Raw genomic sequence first — 22,625 nt, 5'->3', positions numbered from 1 at the left:
CCTAGACTTACCCATATTATCAAGTCCCCACCCATACCCCAGTGCAATCACTGTCCATCCATGTAGTAAGATGCCACAGATTCAATATTTGCCTTCTCTGTGCTATACTGTTTTCCCCGTGATCCCCCATACCATGTGTACTAAACATAGTACCCCTCAATCCCCTCTCCCTCCCTCCCCACCCGCCCTCCCACACTCCTCTCCTTTGGGAAGCACTAGTTCCTTCTTGAAGTCTCTGAGTCTGCTGCTACTTTGTTCCTTCAGTTTTGCTTCGTTGTTATACTCAACAAATGAGGGATATCATTTGGCACTTGTCTTTCTCTGCCTGGCTTATTTCACTGAGCATAATATCCTCCAGTTCCATCCATGTTGTTGCAAATGGTAAGATTTGTTTCTTTCTTATGGCTGAATACTATTCCATTGTGTATATGTACCACCTCTTCTTTATCCATTCATCTACTGATGGACACTTAGATTGCTTCCGTATCTTGGGTATTATAAAAAGTGCTGTGATAAACATAGGGGTGCATATGTCTTTTTGAGTCAGAGAAGTTGTATTATTTGGGTAAATTCCAAGGAGTGGGATTCCCGGGTCAAAAGATATTTCTATTTTTAGTTTTTTGAGGAACCTCCATATTGCTTTCCACAATAGTTGAACTAGCTTACATTCCCACCAGCAGTGTAGCAGAATTCCCCTTTCTCTGCATCCTCGCCAGCATTTGTTGTTCTTAGTCTTTGCAATGCTGGCCATCCTTACTGGCGTGAGGTGATTATCTCATTGTGGTTTTAATTTGCATTTCCCTGATGGTTAGTGATGTGGAGCATCTTTTCATGTGTGGCCATCTGAATTTCTTCTTTGGAGAACTGTCTCTTCATGTCCTCTGCCCATTTGTTAATCAGTTTATTTGCTTTTTGGGCATTGAGGTGTGTGAGTTCTTTATATATTTTGAATGTTAACCCCTTGTCAGATATGTCATTTACAAATATATTCTCCCATACTGTAGGATGCCTTTTTGTTCTGTCGATGGTGTCCTTTGCCATACAGAAACTTTTTAGTTTGATGTAGTCCCATGAGTTCATTTTTGCTTCATTTCCCTTGCTCGAGGAGATGCATTCAGGAAGAGGTTGCTCACCCTTATATTCAGGTGATTTTTGCCTATGTTGTCTTCTAAGAGTTTTATGGTTTCATGACTTACATTCAGGTCTTTGATCCATTTCAAGTTTACTTTTGTGTATGGGGTTAAACAATAATCCAGTTTCATTCTCTTGCATGTAGTTGGCCAGTTTTGCCAACACCAGCTGTTGAAGAGGCTGTCATTTCCCCATTGTATGCTCCTTTATCATATATTAATTGACCATATATGCTTGGGTTTATATCTGGGCTCTCTAGTCTGTTCCATTGGTCTATGGGTCTGTTCTTGTGCCACTACCAAATTGTCTTGATTACTGTGGCTTTGTAGTAGACCTTGAAGTTTGGGAGCATAATCCCCCCAGCTTTATTCTTCCTTCTCAGGATTGCTTTGGCTATTCAGGGTCTTTTGTGGTTCCATATGAATTTTAGAATGATTTTCTATAGTTTGTTGAAGAATAAGCAAGTCTTTTTGTACCATCTTTCCTGTAGCATTTGCTCACACCATGTCTCTGTGTCACATTTTGCAAATCTTGCAATATTTTATGCTTTTTCATTATTATATTTGTCATGGTGATCTGTGAACAGTTACTAAGGATGGTTAGCATTTTTAACAAAAATGTATTTTTCAATTAAGGTATATACATTTTTAGACATAATACTTAGGCTCACTTAATAGATAATGGTATAGTGTAAACATACCTTTTATATACACTAGGGAACCAAAAAATTCATTTGAGTCACTTCATTGCAGTGGTCTGGAACCAAACCCGCAGTATCTCTGAGGGATGGTTAATTCTGGAAGCATGTTTCCACTTTTCTGATTAACTTAAAATCGCTTAAGTAATATCCTGCAGACTCATTTCCTCTACTTACTGAGCAGGAGCCTCTCTGAGAGTAGGGAGCATGCTTTATAAACCACATCACAACTACCCACCCTCAACTATTTGCACTACACACTCAACCTTCCCATCTGTTATCTTTGCATATCATCAATTTTTCTCTCCAGTGGATCATTCCCACCAGCATATTTCACCGACTTAAAAAAAAAAACACTTCTGCCAGTTTCCCCATCACCTATTTGCCATTTCTCTCCTCTCATCAGCATGAAAACTCCTCAAAAGAGTTGTCTGTGTCAGTTATTCCCAAAGCCTGTCTTCTCAATCTCTCTGAAACCCACTCCAGTCAGGTTTTTGGCCCCAACACTCAGTGGAATTTCAGGGAAACCAGTGACTTCCACGTGGATAGATCCCGCAGTTAGTCTGTTGCACTGGGTCACCCACTGGACTCAGGCGATCACCCTCTTGTCCTGGGCACACCTCTCGGCTTTCAGGGTAGCCTGCTCTCTCGGAGTTCTTTCTCACCTTCAGGCTGCCCTTCTTTGGGTTCCTTTGCCGTTCCTCCTGTTTTTCTCAGACACTTAATGCTGAGACCCACAGGGCTTTAGTCCTAGTCGTCAGTCTTCCCTTCTCTGCGAGGGCTTGCTTCCTTGGAAACTTCCTCTACCTCCTGGCTTTAAATGCTGCCTATTGCCAACACTGTTCTATATCTCCAGCCAAACCCCCCTTCCAATAGCCACACTTGTATTTCCAGCTGCCTTACTATGTCACCATCTGGGTGTCTAGTAGATATCTGAAGCTCAACTTTTCTAAAACTCTTAATACCCACTTTTCCCCCTTTTCCTCCCAGTCCCCGAAAGCCCTATTCCACCTGCAGACTTCTCAGTCTCAGTTGAAAACAACTCCAACCTTCTGGTGCTCAAGTTGAAACCCATTCTTGATTCCTTTCATTCTCACACACCTTACATCCAATCCATCCTCTTGGCTCTGCCTTCAGGATATATCCAGAGTCTGCCCACTTCTCCCCACCTCTGCTGCTACTGCCAGCTCCATGCCATGTGCGCCTCTCACCTGGCTTTCGGAAACAGCCTCCTAACAGTCTCCCTGCTTATATCTGTGTCTCAACAGAGCAACCAGAGTGAACTTTTTAAAACATAAGTCACATCCTGTTGACATTCCTTTGTTTAAAACTCCTCACAATGGCTCCTCTTTCCAATCAGTGAAGAAGCCTACTTCCTTACAAGGTCTTCCACTATCTGGCTTCTTGTTTCCTCTGTGACCTGATACCCCACTCTCCGCCCCTATCTCCACTCCAGCCACACTGGGCTCCCTGTACCTGACATCCACTTGCTCCCTGTCTCCTTGAGGCCTTGGCTCAATCCTCACCTCAAAGAAGCCTACACTGGCCATCCTATTTTATACTGCAACCTGCCTACCTACCCTGCCCCAGTAATGCCCCTAATCCTTGTTACCTTGCTATAATTTCAATGTTTCCTATAGTACTTGTCACCTTCTAATATTCTACATAAATTAACAGTTTATTATGTGTACTGTTAATTATCTGTCTCTCACTGTTGTATCTCAAGCACTTATAATCATCCTTGGCACTCTGTAGGTGCTCAATTAATGTCTATTAAATGAACATAAAAATCTTTGCTTCCTCCACAAAACATAGCATAGTATATTTTACATGGCAGATGCTCAGAAAATGTTTACTGTAAGAATAAGTGAATGGAGGAAAGATAAAGTGCTAAATTATATGGCTTTGTGCTCTGGGAAGCTTTGGTTGTATGTGTCCCTTTCTTATTTCAGCCTTGATCCCACATGAAAGCATGTTAGTTTTAGTGATATTCTGAATACATTTGTATAGATGATGGCCAGCTCTTATCATTTTTGTAAGTCAGATATAAGTGGTAAGAAAATTACTGAGTTGTACTTGAGTTACAAGGGAAATCTGCATAAAGTCGGGAGAGGGGGACGTGTTATATATGTGTTCTTCCTTTGTAGGTTGAAACTCTAGTTCTCTACAGCTATGCTCTTTCTTGCCTTTCTCAACTCACCACACTGCTCCCCAAAGTAAAAGTTAGTGTTGCTTAATATTTTTTTTGGCCTGAAACAGTTCTGGAAGATGGAAATCTGAAGGCAAAGTGTCAGCCGGGTTGGTTCCTTCTTGAGGGCTCAGAGTGCTTAAATTCTTGGGGGAAAAAATCCAAGAGATAAAACCTTCAAGGGCTTTAGTTCCCATCTGTTTGTGTCCTTTGAAACCCTAAAGGCAAATAAGTGTTATCATCTGCTAGCCATTCCTTTCAAACAAAGGCTTTCTCCTAAAACTCCAACCTAACTACTTAGGGCAACCACAGGGCCTTCAGCTCAGCAGTTAGCACATGTTACACACACTAGGCAGCAAATCCAGAGACTCTACCGTAAACTAGGAATCCTGCACAAAGTGCCACTGAATTTAAGACAAGAAACACCATAAAAGTGTGCTGTGCCTCAGGACCGATCAAAAAGACGATGGTCTTTGATGCCACGTTAAGTGAAATCTTGGACAAAAAAAAATCACCAGAAAACGTTATTGAAACCCTCCTGTCCCCCGTGCAAGTATTCTTGGCTTGTTTATTTTGTCATTTCTAAGAATGTATGACTTTGGATACAGAGATTTCTCTTTTTAGCTCCAAGAAAATGTATGGTAAATTCCATTCTGGGTCAACAATAAAGTTATGGGTCAACAATAGGGGCTCCCTCTTTGGGTGAGGAAACGTAATCAGTCATTCCTGCTAGACCTGGCTCGTTCGCCTTCACGCCCATGCTCCGTTTGTGATGTGGCAGCCTGCCTCTTTGTCACGGCCCAGCATCTCCCCTTCTCAATGCTCCAGAGACTTTCTTTCGCAAGAAACTGACCTCTTCAGCCCTTCCTGTTTTCTGTAACTGGCCACACTCACCTTTATTTCCAGCCTGCCCTGGACACTAGCTCCCATTTTCCATACCCATCCTCTTAAAGGTCCTTGGGGTGAGGCCAAGAGCCTTTCCAAAATGCTGTTTTTGCATTGCATAAGACAATCGGTTGACTCGGAATTGTAAAAGCATAGTTATTTCTAGCACTGCATACAGCACCAAACTGATGGGAGGAACTTAATAAAAGGCCTTCAAATTTTTTGATGCAGGCCTTAAATATTTTGGAGGTAGGTAGTATATTAATTATAAATGGTCACAGTGGACATTTCCATGTGCATCATGTGCACTGTTAGTAACATCTATATCAAGTCCTCCTGGAGACTTTCCAGGCGTTTGTGTGTCACCATAGTGATACAAGCATGATGGGCCTGTGACAGGACAGCATCATGATGGCAGCTACATGAAAAGGCATCTCTCTCATGGCAACAAGCTTACTTATGGCTAAGGTGAAAATCAGCAAATTATTCTATCTTCTTGTCCATAACAAGTGAATCACCATTTCTTGAGCAAGTACTAGGTGTCAGGTACTCTGCCAGGTCCTAGAAATAAAAAGAACACCTGGAGCCAAGCCTCAAGGAGTGAGTCTCATGCCTTTTGCATGCTCAGGATGCACATGCACATAAACATTACATGTGGCTCCAATTTTAAATTAGGTTTCATGGGTTTGCTTAGGAGACATGTGACTTTTGCTGCCCAACGCATCCCCTAGGCATCATAGCACTGCAGGGAAATAGTATCTGTAAGATTAGATTTTATGAACCCAAAGCCCAATTATAAAAAATTTCAAGGCAGCACCACAATAGCCCTTACAAAACATTATTTCAAGTTATTTAGTTATTTTACTTATTTTGTATAGACCAGGAATTCCCAACATTCCAAATGATTTCTTGGTTTGCCATTTTGTATAAAGAAACATTTAGTTCTCAGTTTTTTCTGTAGCACTTTTTATTTAAAAACTCCTGTCCACATTTATTAAGATCCTAATTAATTTTCTTTACTCTTCTTGCTTTCCTCCTTTACAGGATGATGTTTACATGTACTACAAATTATATGGCTTCCATCAGCACCTCTATTGATAGATTTTATCCAGAAGTAATAGCCAACTAGTGGGTACAGATATAAAGGTAAGGCCTTAATTTGGAAAAATACTCTTCTTTTTTTTTTAAACTAGGCGAATCTTCCAGTCTAAAAGAGGGAAAATAAGCCCAAAGTAAACTCAAATTTACAAGATAGGAATGTTCATTTCATTCCTGCATTAATTGAAGGGACGGGGAATTCAGGATAACTGCGGTTGGAAAGGAGCACTTTCCCTCTTCAGAGCCGTGGTGTGAATCTGGTCCAACTAAATGGTTACTCTTCCTCACGCACTGACCATTCTGACAGTAACCCTCGAGTGGTTGTCTCAGTCTGGCTCCCTCTATGTCTATGACCATTGCCAAGTTTAAGGCTCTGCTTGATTGAATAAAGGCTGTGGTATAATTGAATACCCTTTCAGTTCTAGGATCACAAAATTTTACTCTTAATAGATGATATTAAGCATGCTAGCAAGAAAACCTAAAAAGAAGCCTTTTCCATACTGACATTACTATATGAAAGTGATAACCAAATGATCTTTAGCAAACACTTTTAAAAATATATTCTGGTAGTTAGGTGGATGGATCCCCTGTGACAATTCATTAAGCTGTAGACTCACAATTTGAGTACATTTCAGAATATAAATTACCCTCAAAAAAATGTTTTTAAAATGTATTCCAGTATTTACTTAGTGTGATACTTAGCACAACCAGCAAGGTAAAGTTCCTTGCTTGCATCTCTCACACAATTTTTAATTTCCTTACAGATACCATTATCCTTTCATACAACCTTAATTCATCTATACATATCAAATTCCCAATGCTAAGGAGTGGAATTACATGGTGGACAGATAAGTATGTCAAGTTTCAGAATCCAAATTCCATTAATCTTTCTAGTGAATTTGCAGGTAAGATCCATACATTAGCTCAATATTATTATCTTTTTATAGAAACTTTGGGTTTTATGTATAGGGAGTTGTTTATGATTCCTTCTTCTTTACTTCTTTGTTGACCTACATTTGTTCTAACTTTCCCTACCTGTGGGTACCTCCATTTCATACCTGTCAGAAACATGAAACAAACATGATTGGTACCCAGGTTCCTTCCAGTTTACCATTAGGAAAAAGGCAGTGTTTTAAGAAATTTGTGGTTTCATCTGTAATCAGGGTGACCATGTGATTCATTGTCCAAACTGGTGCACTTTTGAAAGTGAAAGGGGCACTAGAATAACTAGTTATATCGTTATTTGAAATTGTTATTTATAGATCAATAAATAGATATTCCCATGTTGGTGGGCCTATAAAATAATTTTGTTACAAATTATTTAAAAAATCTAATTCTTTCAAAAATTAAAATAATTTATCTGTGTACATTGAACCAACTTTTCAAAAAACCATTAAAAGATAACATAAGAAGAATAATTATTCTGGATACATAGTCACATACTTTAATGAGTTTCTTGGCCACATCTGTCTTCATTACATGTCCCTGTATTTTTCTAATGAATGTATTCTTTTTATTATTTTAAAAATTTTATTACAGTACTATTTTTAATTTTTTCACAAAATTATCTACAGTCATTTTTAAAGTTGTGTTTTATGGTTAATCAATTTGAAATTGTTGACTCGTTTAGATTATTCCCTTTTGGCTCTAATGTTCCTTTTAATTGAGAAAATGTAGGTGTGAAGGTATACCTATGCGCTCACAGCCAATTTTATTAAATAGAGAATATTCTCATTTTCAATTTTTTTGTATTGAAATATGCTAGTATTGTATAACCCAAGTATTTTCATAAACACTTTTTTACTTTACATTTTTTCTATCTATGATTCTTTTGAATGTATTACTAAATTAATTTTTTTTATTGAAGTTGATGTACAATCTTATATTGGTTTCAGGGATACAATGCAGTGGTTCACCAGTTACCCTTTATTATTAAATCCTCACCCCAACTAGTGCAGTTACTATATGTCAACACAGGAAGATGTTACAGAATCATTGACTATATTCTCTGTGCTGTACTGGTATGGCTGTGACCAACTTATATTATGACTGAGAATTTTTGTGCCCCTTTATCCCCTCTCCCTCCCCACCCAACCCAACCCCTCCCCTATGGTAGCCACTAGTTGGTTTCTCAGTGTCTATGAGTCTATTGCTTTTTTGTTTATTTTGTTTTTATATTCCACAAATAAGTGAAACCTTGTACACATTTTGAACTCTCATTATGTAATATGTTCAATTATTCTCTTACTTTTACATGGGTCAATTTCAGTATTTTCTTGTTTGCAAGTTTGGTTTTCAGTAATTACAATTCACTGAATCTTCAAAAGCTAAAGTTCTTTGGCACTCTATATTGACATACACTTCATAAAAAAATGTTCAACTATTTCAAACAAAATTTAGCCAAAAGTTAGAAGGCTCACTTACCAAAACTAGTTCAGAATCACTGTAGGACATATCATTTGATATGCAAAATAGTCCCTTAAAGGCTCAAACATTTCTAAAATTCTGGTTTATGATGCCTAGCAAAGACAGATCACATATGTTACCCGGCTGAAACATTTCTTTAACTTAACATCCATGTTATAAAAATTTTGCTGTTCAGTTTCTCTAACTGTGAACATACAAAAATATTTAAATTTGACAACTACAGCTCTTCTTTTCATTAATAAAATATTGTAGCTTGTTTGGATACAATTATGAATTATCTATGTACCACAACCAATTTTAAGTACATTTCTCTGTAAAGTTCTCAGTTTACTAAGAAAGCTATCTTTACTCTGATACTTTACCAAATTTACATTTATGTTGTCACTACAAAACCAAGAAATTTATACTTGATTGCTGAATTTTTAATTGAATTTATAATATTTATTATAATATCAGAGTTTTAATACTCTTAAGATTGAGTATTCAAAAGCTTTACTTTGATTCCATAAAGAATCAAACACACACAAAAAAAAAACCAAGCCATTATACAATTAATTTACGTGATTTTTCTATTTGAATCATCAAAGACACTGATATAAAACTGGCCTCACTTGACTGTTTACAAAATTCCTTTTGTGCTAATGGAGTTAATACATTAAATGTTCCTTTGATTACAAAAATAACTTTCTGGTAAAAAAGTTAAAGTAGAAGGAAACTCGTTTGAGCTAAGTGAAAAGTCATGCTCACATAATGGTTTAAAAGTGGCCCTTCTGTAACTACATGAGGTAAAGCATTGTCTTTGGATATACTCTTTTTAAAATAGCCACAATCTTTTGAAGTAGATTCTGAAGTTTTTCAGCAGATTTATGTCTTTTGATTTGCATGCGGTCATTGACATCACGATGGTTCCCACAGTGGAGGGTAAATGTCAACCAATATTGCAAGTTCACATTCATCAACTTCCTTGTGAAACTGTACTTAATTTTGCTTTAAACACACATGTTCCATTTTTTAGCTCTTCACAGCTAAAAGGACTTACTACCAAGTAAAGAATTGATACCAAAAAATAATATAGTTGTATATTTATACTATATAATAAATAACAAAACTACCATTGGAAGAGATTTCCAAATACTCTCAGCAAGACTGCTCAGCATCTATTTCCCACACCAGGGCATGTACGTATAGCATAACCTATAATTTCCAATGTTTCCCACTGATCCTACTGACGTGTAGCCTGGCAGCTTCATGCATCTCACAGGCCAGGACAGCAGCTGTGGCCTGGCCAGAGTGTCAAGCAGCTGGCAGGGGTCACAGGGATATGGTGTTTAGGCTGAAAGGGTCTCTGCTCTTTCATTATTTACATGTTAAAGCAAGCCCTCCGTTTACTGCATATGGGTATCTCACACATGACTAGCCAAGACCATGGCTAGAAGCTGGAAGGATGAGCTTATATGTACATTATTTGTTTGGGATAAATGCTAAATCAGATGGAATGACAGAAAATCGACATAAACAGGGGCTGTCTTAGGCAAACTGGCATGTATGGTCACTGTAAAACTGAATTCCTAATTTTAAAAATCAATTTGGTAATATTCTGTTGTTTCGTCTTAACACATAACCACAGGCCTATAACAACACAAAGGGTATCCCTGGCTTTCATCTACTTCTGCACTCTGTTCTTACTGGTATGGTAAGCACTGCGACATTATGCTGTCATTAGCTGTTTGAATACCTGGCATCTCCACTTTAGTCTGAATTCCTTCAGGAAAGGGATTAGATCTTATGCAGTTTTGTATAAATGATACATGGTGCTCGATGCATAGTGAGCAATCAAGAAATACTTATTGTTTAATGGATGGATGAATACAAATGATGCAGCTGAACTTGGAGAATGAAAAAAGTTGGTGCCTTTAGAACAGTCTTCTCATACTCTCTGGAGACATGGGATGGGGTGCAATCAGGGGTGGGGAGGGGAGGGCATGTTTGAACCTGCATTTTTAAGCAGCTCACTGGATGATTTGGATGCCAGTGGCCCATAAGACACTCTGGGGCATAAGCTCTGGCTAAAGTAGAGAAGAACTAAGGTTCACAGTGCAGGCATCAAAGGTAATTTCAATTTTTATTAAAATATTCTAACAGTGATTGAAGTCTTGGGAAAGGCCAAATAGGTGAGCTGCATGGTATTTGCATAGAAGTTTCTCCAACAAAGGATTATTTCCAGAAAAAGTTGAAGTGTATATGCATACATCAGCAGATTAATCCACCCAAACCTAGCACATGCTTTTACAAGTGCCTTAGCCCAAGCTTAGAAAACAGGACCGGTTTCTTTTAGAAGAAAATAGTTTAATCGGTTGTCAGAGTTGAGAAAAAGTAATTCCCTATTTAGCATTTTGGATCCTACAAATAGTAGAACCAGTTTTATAAAAGTAAAAAGTTCATTAAGCAATTTTCTCTATTGTTGTCTCTTTAAAATTTAATGAAGTTTTTATTATCAACTTCTGTCAGCTTTAATTGGAATCACTTATCCCTCTATCAAGCATTTATTGAACCCCCTACTATGTACCAGGCACTGTGTTAAATGCCAGTGAGAAACAGATGAGGGAAGACACTGTAGCAAGAATCTGCTGTAGAGTGAGACAGGCATGCGCACTGCGGTAAAGCATCAAGCTTGAGAACTGGAGGAAACACAGGACTCCTCTCCTGGGACTGGCCAGCCGCCTCGTGCTTCCACCATTCCTACAGCACCCACACCTACCAGACGGCCTGGCTTCAGAGCAGGCCTCTCCCACTAACCATGTCCTCCTCCCTGCTTCCAGCTCTGAGCCCTTTGGCACAGTGCTACAGAGACTCTCTATGTAACACAGTCTTCATCACGCGCATGAGTATTTCCTTAGAATGCATTCCTAGGAGCAGAACTCCTGGTACGCAAAATACTTTAACACTCTTGGTGCATGTTCCTAAATTGCCAGAGAGGTTATTAATCCACACACCCACTGGCTCTCCACGGGAGTTCCCACTTCCACTGCATCACTGATGGTCGTCACTCTTTTCTTCTTTGAATATTAACCAAGTTTTAGATGAATTGGTATCTGGCTTTAATTTCCTTTCTTTAGACTACTAGTGAAGTTAAAGAAAATACATTCCCTGTGATGCTATCACTGAATACAGCCACTATTTTCATTTTGCCCGACTATTTTTCCAGTGCTTTATATGCACTTAATACAGTTGAACACAAAATATACATATAGTTTAGTATTCTGCTTTTTTTAGCCCTATGTCAATATCGTCAGCATTCCTCCCACCCCCACAGTTCCTTAGAGTCTTCATAACCATTGTTTTTATACTCAGGTAGCTTACACACATACACACACTTTTTTAAAAAGTCTAATTTTTATTTATCTTTCCTTAAGAATGCAGAAGTTACTTCATTCTCTACATTCTAAGGAAGACTGAGGGGGGGGTAGATCATTTTTCTCAACCACATCCATTGTTTTCTTCCCGCAGGAACCACCAAGCCCCCATCCAGGCCTAAGCCTATGAACTGGACGAAGAGGATCCAGGCAGCAACGGCTTCATCAATGATGACTTCATTGTGTGGATGCGGACAGCCGCCTTTCCCACTTTCAAGAAACTGTACCGTCGACTCAATTGAATACAGCATTTTATTGATGGCTTGCCTGCTGGTAACTATAGTTTCAACATAACTTACAGTATCCTTTTACATCACTTGTGTTTTTTGGGAATGAAGGAAAATCAGAGTCCATCTGGGCACTTGTTGAGTTATTTCATTCAATACTTTTTCTGTTCCCCAATCTAATCTCTCTATAAAAGAAATATAGTTCTCTTACAGACAATACTGTCACTCTATCACATATAGCTGTTTGTCTCCACTGCATATAATCAAAAGTGTACTTTTTTAAAGGAATAACAGTTGATAGCAGTATCAGTAAATAAGTATGGATAAGTAAGGAAGGACTGTTTCCGTTGCCCAAGGAAGATTAACTAGCACTAGGCCTAGAGATCTAAAACAGTGGGGAGAAGCCTGCAACTTCAGTAGGCTGGAATGGATGGGAGGATGGAATATGATAGAGGACCATGGAAATAGGGAGAGAGACTTGATAAGTAAATTTGGAATATGGGCTGAAAATAACTAAAACTGAGGGAGACTGTAGAACCTTTTATTCTAGGCAAAAGTATCCCGGACCACAGAGCCCTGGGCTCAAGGGGCAGTGCATCCAGTCCATGCGAGAGGTGCCACAAGCTCTGCCCCGAAGAGGCTGTGCTCTTCCGTGTCGGGTGTGATACCAGCTGGTAGGAGTTGGTGCCTTGGTTATGGATGTGAGCTCCAGGCCAAGACACATATGCTTTCCTTAATTCAAAATTACACTAACTTGGTCTTCAGATTTAAATTTAGAGTCTCTTCCTGATTCTCCCCGAGGCAGAATCTTTCCAGGGCTTGTCCACAACTCTGAGGTAGTCAGTGTCCCTATGGCATCTCAGGGCTACTGGCTTGTTGCTACCCATGGAACCCCCAGCAGGCCAGAGGATCTTAACACAGAACAGTCTACCTCCTTAGCTCCTTCACCTCTCAGGGGGCTTGAGACATTCTTGGGAATCAGAGAATGACTTGTCTGTGCTCCAGTTCCCGGCTCCGTCTTTCCTTCTTTGCTTTGCTGTCACAGAGTGTGGCCACCTCCGTTCCGCAGGGGAGGAGATGGGCCTCAGGCAGAGATGCCCTTACTGATGTGACACTAACTCTACCTCTCAGCTTATTGTGTCCTCTTTACTGACCAGGAGTGGTTTGCCTTTAGTCTATTCCTTAGCATGATCTCTGATTCCATTCTATGAAAATGAAAATCACAAACTGTTCTCTTATGCAGCATTATATCCAGACCAAAAAATAAGCCATAGAATACTAACTTTTAAGTAGGACTTTAGCAATTCCTCTCTCCCCACACAAAAATTTGACATTGAAAGTTGCTTGAAAATTCTCTCTCAAGTTGGACCTTCTGATCCCATCTACTTGGTCTGTGATAACCTTACCAGTAAAGCAGTTATAGTTGCAATCAAGAAAGAAAAATAAAACTGTCCTCACCGTGTATGACAGTAGTTTGGAATTGATGGATAGAGGAAGGTAGTGCATGTTCCCAAAAAAGGATGCATTATTTCTCCTCCTGAGACATGTTCTTCTTGAGTATTTTAATGCTGATGACCCTCAAATCTGAATCTCCCAAGCAGAACCTCAATCCTGGGCTTCAGTCCTGATGTGTACTACCCATGTCGAGCCCTGGTGTGAATATCAGGACAACCAGCCTCATGGCCTGGCTAACATGCAAAAACTGAGCCTGGGCTGCACAAAATGCCCTCCACTTCCAAAGTGAGACGTTCTCTGTGTAAAGAAAAATCCTCCTGATGAAACTGAGGGAGGGAGAAAACAGGCAGATGAATCAAGGCAGCATCCAAGGAGCTGATGGCAATGAGGAATTTTAATGTCAAAGAAACTAGGGAAACCTAGTTTCCCAACAAGTTTTCTCGTGCCTTTAAATAGTATGTTGCCAAGCTATTTGAGGCCTTTTAAAAGCTTTGCTGGGAAATGCCGCTGTCCTGTGCCGTTGCTATGAGAAGCTTTTATTTGTTTATTAGTTTGGTTTACAAAAGGCACCAGATGTTTAAAAACCCCAGGCTACATGCATAATCAAAATGACATCATTAAAATGCTAACAATACCAAACCCACTTCAAACACTTTCTCCCCAGCAGTAAGGGATGCTGGCCTTTTCAAAACCCAAATAAATTTATCACCTTTAGTTTTCCCACCAAAATGTTTTGCCACCTAATTATTTTTTCATTCTTCATTTCTCTTGAAGATTTTCAAGAGGTAGGAATTCAAACATTAACCTATGAAGGACTTTAGCCTTCCCTGGGTCTCCTGATTCATAAACAAAAATTTAGGTTTGCTTTAAAACCTATCTGTATTCTTTTCATTTCCTTAGGTTTGCCCAAGGAAATTAAATACATTTGACAATTATTTAGTTGTCTGTAAGTCATTCAAATCCATTTTTGTCAGACTTCTTTTATAGATTACAATAATATAGAGGGTAGGCTTGTTTTTTCTTAATGTCATTCCAGCAAGATGCAAAGTACAGCTTGATAAAGATTAGATCATAGGAAGTTGAATAGTCAACTATTTTTTGACCTGCAAAAACAGCAATTTTATATGTGTCAACCTAATGTATTTAGGATATACAGGGGTAGAGCTGAGAAGTGCTGAGACCGATCCTTAACAAGTCTTCTTAGACTTCCCAGAAACCAGGTTCAAAGGAGAAAAATCAGTTGTGCTTTCCATCCTGACATGGAGTGGAGGCAGCAGCCTTTTCTTAGGTCTTACCTGCACCATGACAGGGGCTGTGACATGGCTGGCCTCCTTTTGCATGATGGCAGTTCACTTGATGCTGAAAGAAAGGGAAGTATTCCTCCAGCAGTCAAGTCGAGCTTTAAAAAGAAAAGAAAACACAGAAATGGACAGTGAAGTAACAGAGCTGAAGATCTCCGACAAGGCTCGAACTGACTGGGATATTTCATCAAGGGGCCCCGGACTGACTGACCAAGGACAACCCCAAGTAGATAAATAATGAGAGCTTCAGAGTGAAAAAGAGGGTGCCAGGAAGACTGAAGAGGAGCAAAGGCATAATTACGTATAGTAAAGTGTCCTTGGAACGGGGAAGATAAACCTCCTTAAGGTCTAAACCAAGTCTCCAGTATTTATTTGAAGCCCTGTGCCTGAAGGCAGCTGGGGCCTAGGAGAGTGCCATCCCCAGACAGGAGCGAGTGAGTCTGAGGTCCCGAAGATTGGGTGAATACTTTTAACTATCAATCAGGCTCAAACCATGAGTCTTCGCTAGCTGGTTGAAGTTATTACAGACTTCCCAAATCACTATGCTGTATACTTGAAACCAATATAATATTGTATATCAATACACTTCACTAAAAAAAGAAATTATTACAGACTTCCCAACAATTATTGAACATTGAATTGAACATTCAGATTTTTGAAAAGCTTTTTATTCAATGTCCTTTTGTTTCTATGGAGTCAAAACCAAGTTTTCTCTGCTATGAATCAACCAAGCAAAAATGACAGTAACTGAGATACAGCAATATACCAAAAAAAAAAATAAGAGGTGAGAAAGTTCACTAACACTATCCAGCCAAGAAAAAAGCCCTGTAAGTGTCTGATTCTCTCAAAAATGACAGTCAGCCTTTGAGGGCACAGAACCATTCTAAAATTTATATTGTGATGACATATTCTAGAATGAAAATGATATGGACTTGCAGTACTTGAATTGTACAAGTTCTTGGGTATTTTAATGCTGATGACCCTCAAATCTGAATCTCCCAAGCAGAACCTCAATCCTGGGCTTCAGTCTTGATGTGTACTACCCATGTCGAGCCCTGGTGTGAATATCAGGACAACCAGCCTCATGGCCTGGCTAACATGCAAAAACTGAACCTGGGCTGCACAAAATGCCCTCCACTTCCAAAGTGAGATGGTCTCTGTGTAAAGAAAAATCCTCCTGATGGAACTGAGGGAGGGAGAAAACAGGCAGATGAATCAAGGCAGCATCCAAGGAGCTGATGGGTCCATCTTCAAAGGTTTGAATTCCTTCTAGAAGTCACTTAAAAGAGACTGAATGAAATATTTGGTAAAGCTGCCAACAAGAGTCTCCTTAGATTTGTGTACCTAATGACTAGAATATTATGCTTTTGAAAACATGTTTTTTGTTATTTTAATTTTCAGGTGGAGGAGCTTTACTCTGTGATGATTGTAGGAGCAAAATTTGCATTGTTGAAGAAAAATAACAGTACCAACACATATTTGTCTCTTCAGCAGCCAAGAAAGCATTTCTTTGTTGCAACTTTCTACATTCAGCAAATGGTTGAGTACTTTTAAAAAAAAAAAAGAAACAAAATAGTAAAATAGTTTTTTAAGTTCCAACTCTGAAATCTTGGCATCTCTCCCCTATCTCCCCTTCTATCTGTATCCAGTAATCTCTGGTGACCAGGTGTGGTAGGCTGAATAATGCCCCATCCTCCCCCAAAAGATATGCATGTCCTAATTCACAGAACCTGTGAATGTCACATGATAATGTCAAAGGAGACTTTACCAGTGTGATTAAGTTAAAGATATCGATACGGGGAGATCATCTTGGATTACCTGGTTGGGCCCAGTGTAATCATAAGCATCCTTTTAAGAGAGCCAGGCAGGGGATCAGAAGAGTAATAGGAGATGTGGCAATGGAAGCAAGAGGTTAGAGTGAAGCAAGGAAGTGGGGGAGGGTCATGATCCAAAGAATGAGGTGGCCTCTAAAAGCTAAGAAAAACAAGAAATAGATCCTCCCCTAAAGCCTCCAGAAACCTTCCTGGCATCTCAGTTTGAGACTTCTGACATTCAGAACTGTAAGAGCATATATTTATCTTGTTTTAAGCCCTGAATGTGTGATAATTTGCTGCAGTAGCAACAGAAACTAAAATGCTGGGGGTTGGCAATGCTCTAGTCATCTGAGCATCTTCTCCTCAAGCACAGGAGCCCTATCCTAGGCAGAGGGCTTAGAAGGAACAGAGCTCACACATGAATCAGGGCCACTGCCTTCAGATCCTGGGCTCTCATCCTTCAAGTCCATGCTCCTCAGATAATGTGCTGCTGGAAAAAGGCACAGACACATTTGTTACATCTCAACCTGTTCTGCCAGTTTATAGGATGCTGTATCAGTCAGGGTTCTCCAGAGAAACAGAACCAATTGTGTATGAGTGCATGCATGTGTGTGTGTGTGCACATGTGTGCAGATTTATTTTAAGTAACTGTCTCAGGAGATTCTGGAGTCTTGGCAAGTTCCAAAATCTAACTGGGGCACCTGGCTAGCTGGAGGTTCACAAAAGGGTTGCCACTCATGCCAAAAGGCAGTCTGCTGGGAAGCTAGAAAGTCAGTGCTGCTGATGAAGCCTGGAGTGTGTCTGCTAGAGAGCTCCCTCCCACTCATGGAGGGTAGTCTTCTGTTCCTTCAGGCTTTCAGCCGATTGGATGAGACGCACCTTGCAGTGCAGAGGGTAATCGGCTTTACTCCACTTACCAATTTAAATGTAAGTCTCATCCAAAAATACCTGTATAGAAACACATTTTATCAAAAATCTGGGCACCATGGCCCAATCAAATACACATAAATTAACCATCACAGGAGGCATTCACCAAGTCATCAAGACTTTCCAAAAAAGTACTCCTCATTTCACTTTGTGCTAGACTTGGCTCGAAGGAAAGGACCTACACAAAACATAAGTCAATCCTCAAGAAGCTACACTATTCAAGAATAAGTGGCTGGCATTTATGATAGAATGGAGCTGTGTAGTTCCTTTTTTCTGTTTCTCCACAAGTCAACGAGTACAAAGTAGTTCATCTTTCCAAGACTCACCCTGCTATAAAATTGGGGGACCATTCTCCTCATCCTTGTTAGGGGACGAGCATCAGCATTCACAAGTAACTCCCCACCCACAACAGTAAACTTGATTTTTCTGCTTTTCTTTCTCTACCCTCCCTCATCATCTTGCTCTTGTCTTTTTCCTCCACTTGTCTAATTCGTCATTCCTGTGCCTTTATGTACATGTTGGTAGAGGCTTGGAAAAACTAGATGCTACTCTACTCTTACCACCTCCTGGCATAAAATATAGAATGAGAAAAAGCATGAGATCAAGAGAGACAAGAGCAGAAATGAGAATCAGTGAGAGCTGGCCAGTGTGTGAGTATATTTGCACATGGGTGTGAATGTGTGACTGTGAATGTGACTGTTTAGAAACCATATTGGAGTTTTGAGGTGCTTTCATTTAGGTGTCTATTCTAAGTACATGGGCCAGCAGGTATAAAATTGGGCAGGATGAAATCATGGGTGAATAAAAGTTAGGGTTGATCTTTATTTGAAATTAATTCTATTAAGCCCCTACCTACCTTGTGTGACAAATTCACAATGTTGAGGATTCCAAAATGAGACAGTGGGGGCCTCTGCTCTCAAGGGACTCGTCTCTTACATATCCTTGTGTTCTTCCAAACCCTGGCACATTTGCGCCACACTCACCTTGTGTAGGTTTCTCTCAGTTTCCTGAGTGTCAACCTGGCCTCCTCAGTAGAAGAGAAAGTATGTTCCCACAGGGCAGCACCAGGCTCCCAACTGCTTCTGTGTAATCCAAGATCACCTAAGTCATTCCGGGCACAGATGGGTGTTGAAGTTGGTGAAACCCTCCTGACTTGGACACACAACATAATCCTTCCCAGCCTGCACTAAGGTCTTCCTAATGGAGCTCTGTTTCTCATCTGGTTTGTTTCATTATAGAGGCTTTATTAACCAAATGTTAATAAAAGAAAACCAGCACCAGACAGCTGCTGATGGTTTCCCTTTGCAGTGTGTCCAACAGAATCCCACAACGCCATGGCCTCTGCTTGTCATCATTTTTGTCTCTGGGTGTTCAGAAATGATAGGACTGCAGAGGACATTTCTTTTGGCTTCTCCTTCTAGTGTGACAAAGTGAAGCCCATTTCTGCTTTCCAGAGCGAGGAGAGTCACTCAGGTACTCATCTCTAGGTCCCTCTCATCAGGACTGGCTCACGAGTCCATTGCTAAATCAGCCTTGGGTTGGCAGATAGAATGCATCCCTTTATCGCCATTAACCAGGTTTCTAAAAACTGCGTTCTCCTGTCACCTGTTCACCATATCAGCATTCCATTGGTACTGCTTAGTTAAATGCATTTTTGGGTGAACCACAACCCCTTTTTCACTTCTGCCATCCCCTTTGCCTGCTTAAAATTGTATCTGGTGAAATGATTAGAAAAGAAGGTAAACTGCTGAGATTTAGAGTGCAGTGACTCAGAGAGCAGCAAGAGGAGCTCATTCAGGAAAGAGGAAAAAAGAAACTTCCCTGCAAAGGGTCAGGCTTGTACAATATCCCCATTCTAATCCTGTGGTGGCCTATGAAATGAGTCAGAGCCACTCTGACAAATGTAGGAACTCTTCAAAGTCTGAGGAATGAAATACTGTCTTATAATGAGTCTTCCTTTTTTGATTAGTGTAGAGCCTTTATCCTGCTTCCAGAGTCAGGATACAGTTCTTACTCATTTTCACCACAGTTGGAACGGAAAAACTGAAGTCATTGCTCTGATGGCAAGAAACATCTTGTGGCACTCACAAAGCAGACAGGCTTGGGGGCGCCTCTGGCTCCTTTTCTGTAGGAAAGGACCTTCACTCCACTGAAACGGATTATTTTTAGTGCAGGCTAACTACCACTGTAGAAATAACTTAGAATCCATTTATATTTTTCTTTTTTGTTTATTAAAGTTTTTCAATTTCTTTTTTCTGAGGACTGATCATAAAAATATTTTCTTCAGTCTGAGGTCAGGAACTATCTTTAGAGTTCAAGGAGACTCCAAATACTTTGTGGAAATGAAAGCTGAAGACCTCTAAAAAGTAGGTTGGTGTGGAAGAGACAACCAGTGCCTTTGTTAAGGGTAAGCCAAAGTTTTGGATTTCCATCTTTCTTCTAAAGCTGAAAATGAGGGAGGAAACCTGAATGGGAAAAGGGAGAAAGGAAACAGAAATGAAGATGGAGCCCTTTATATGCCCAGCCCAGTTAGACGTGCCCTACCTAGTATATTTAATCCTCACAACTATAGGGTGAGATAGACCTGTTACCCTCCCAGGAGCCACTTCCCTTATCCTTCTTCCCTTCTATCAAAGCCCACTTCACATGATAAATGTCAAAATGCTACATACATACTTTATCTTCAGGTAGGAGCAGCCAAGGGACCCCATTCTGACTATGAAACATAAGAAAGTCTATTGGGGGGATCTGGGAAAAGATTTCCCTTCAAGACAAAAAAGTACACATGAGAAGAGTTTACTTGTCACCTTACCTGCTCCCTGCTTCCTACATATGAAAACAGTTGTATGAGGACATGATGCCTCAGGCCACAGCAGCCATCTTGCAATTAAGAGACAAAAAAAACTGAAGGCCAAAAGTTTCCATGCTGTGGAGAATAGAATGAAGGATGAAAACAGCTAGATTCTCCATGACATTGTTGAGACCACTGATTCAGAACCACCTATACCTCCAGAGAACATTTTATGTGAATAAGAACCCCCATCTTATTATATCAGCCACTTTAGCTAGCTATTCCATTACTTGTGGCCAAAAGCACTGTAATAGATAAAATATGAGTATTCCCATTTTATTCTCCAAGATGTCTTTCATCTAACAGACCAGGAAATTAATTCACTGAATATTGCAGTTGAACAAAACAATTGCTTTATAATATTTTGGAAATCAACTCTTGTGCAGTTCTGTACTTTTCCCCTTAATACGTTCCCTCCTTACTGTCCGTCATGTATGGATGGTAGCACTTAGCAGTTCATGAAATGACCATGTACCACACAGACCATGGTAGGCTTACTTCCTATTATTTCTTGTGATCCAGCTGCTAAGAGACTGGTCTCAACTCTCAGCCATTAGTCTTATAATTTGACTAACACTCTTCCCAGCAGACTGATAGAAATTCTGAGGCTGATAAAACACACGACTCTATGACTGGGATCTCCTACCATGAGAATGATTTAGGACAGTTCTGTTGTTCAGAGTGGTTGCTAGCAAAATCATCGGTCACACTTAAGCTTCTACTCACAGATAACATTTATATACTATATGACATTTTCAAAAGACAAAACAATAATGATAAAGATTAGTGGTTGCCATGAATTCAAGGTAGGGAGAAGCTGTGACAAGGGATAGAATGCAGGAGTTTTTTAGGGTATTGGGACTCTGAATCCTGATTGTGGTGGTAGTTACAAAAATCTATATCCTTTTTTACTCATAGAACAGGTTCCTAGCCAGTCATCCATTGATAAGTCCAAATTAATTGACTTTTCTAATCATTAACAAGAAAGAAGGGGGTGCTACAGTTAGCTATTGCTGGTCTTAAGAAAATAGTAGCTAGATTGGGGAAGGGGAATCTCTATATCTGACCCTTGCAATTGACAACAGTGACTGGCTTCACGAAGAGATATGGCAGATAACAGAGTTTCATAAAATAACATTGTAATTTCTTTTTTTTTTTTTTGAGAGAGCATCTCTCATATTTATTGATCAAATGGTTGTTAACAACAATAAAATTCTGTATAGGGGGGTCAATGCTCAATGCACAGTCATTAATCCATCTCAAGCCTAATTCTCGTCAGTCTCCAATCTTCTGAAGCATAACGAACAAGTTCTTACATGGTGAACGGATTCTTACATAGTGAATAAATTCTTACATGGTGAACCGTACAAGGGCATTCATCACAGAAACTTTCGGTTTTGATCACATTATGAACTATAAACAATCAGGTCAAATATGAATATTCGTTTGATTTTTATACTTGATTTATATGTGGATCCCACATTTCTCCCTTTATTATTATTATTATTTTTATTTTTAATAAAATGCTGAAGTGATAGGTAGATGCAAGATAAAGGTAGAAAACATAGTTTCGTGTTGTAAGAGAGCAATTGTAGATGATCATGTGTGTGCCTGTAGACTATGTGCTAATCTGAGCTAGACAAGGGAAATAAAACATCCACGGATGCAGAAGCTTTCTCTCAAAACAGGGGGGGGTGGTGAGGTTCTAAGCTTCACCACTGTTGTTCCCCGATTTCTCACCTGATGGCCCCCCTGCGACTGTGCCTGTCTTAGGTTGTTCCTCCCTTGAGGAATCTTACCCGTCTCTGGCTAACCAGTCATCTTCTGGGGCCATACAGGGAAATGTAAAGTTGGTAAGTGAGAGAGAAGCCATATTGTTTGCAAAGGTTAGCTTTTTACTTCTTTGCAGATTTATGCCCTGTGGCTTCTATGCCCAGCACTTGTCTCGAGGTATCTTTACCACCTGGAGGAATTATGATACTCGGTAAATTCGATATGAGGCACGAATTCTATTTAAGGGTTGTAATTAGGAAGGAAGAAGAAAAGCTATAGAGGTAGCATATGGAAGAAAACATGGGAGGATTGATTATTTCTTTGACATATCTTCTTGTAGAGTACCTTAAGCATGTATAGGTTTTAAACTACTAACCAACTTGCACACACATATTAACATAATAGGAATATGGTGACAAACAAAGCAAATCTATAATT

At 39.7% G+C, this 22,625-nt stretch overlaps 1 pseudogene; it reads left to right on the top strand.

Annotated features, from left to right (window-relative positions):
• Window positions 1–22,054, top strand: part of LOC108392855 (cell cycle control protein 50C-like) — a 32,365-nt pseudogene extending 10,311 nt beyond the window's left edge.
• The last annotated feature ends 571 nt before the right edge of the window (window positions 22,055–22,625 follow it).

Source organism: Manis javanica, chromosome 3, assembly GCF_040802235.1.
Source record: "Manis javanica isolate MJ-LG chromosome 3, MJ_LKY, whole genome shotgun sequence".
Classification (NCBI taxonomy): Eukaryota; Metazoa; Chordata; class Mammalia; order Pholidota; family Manidae; genus Manis; species Manis javanica.
Note: the sequence above shows the minus strand (reverse complement) of the source record. Positions and strands in the feature narration are given on the sequence as shown.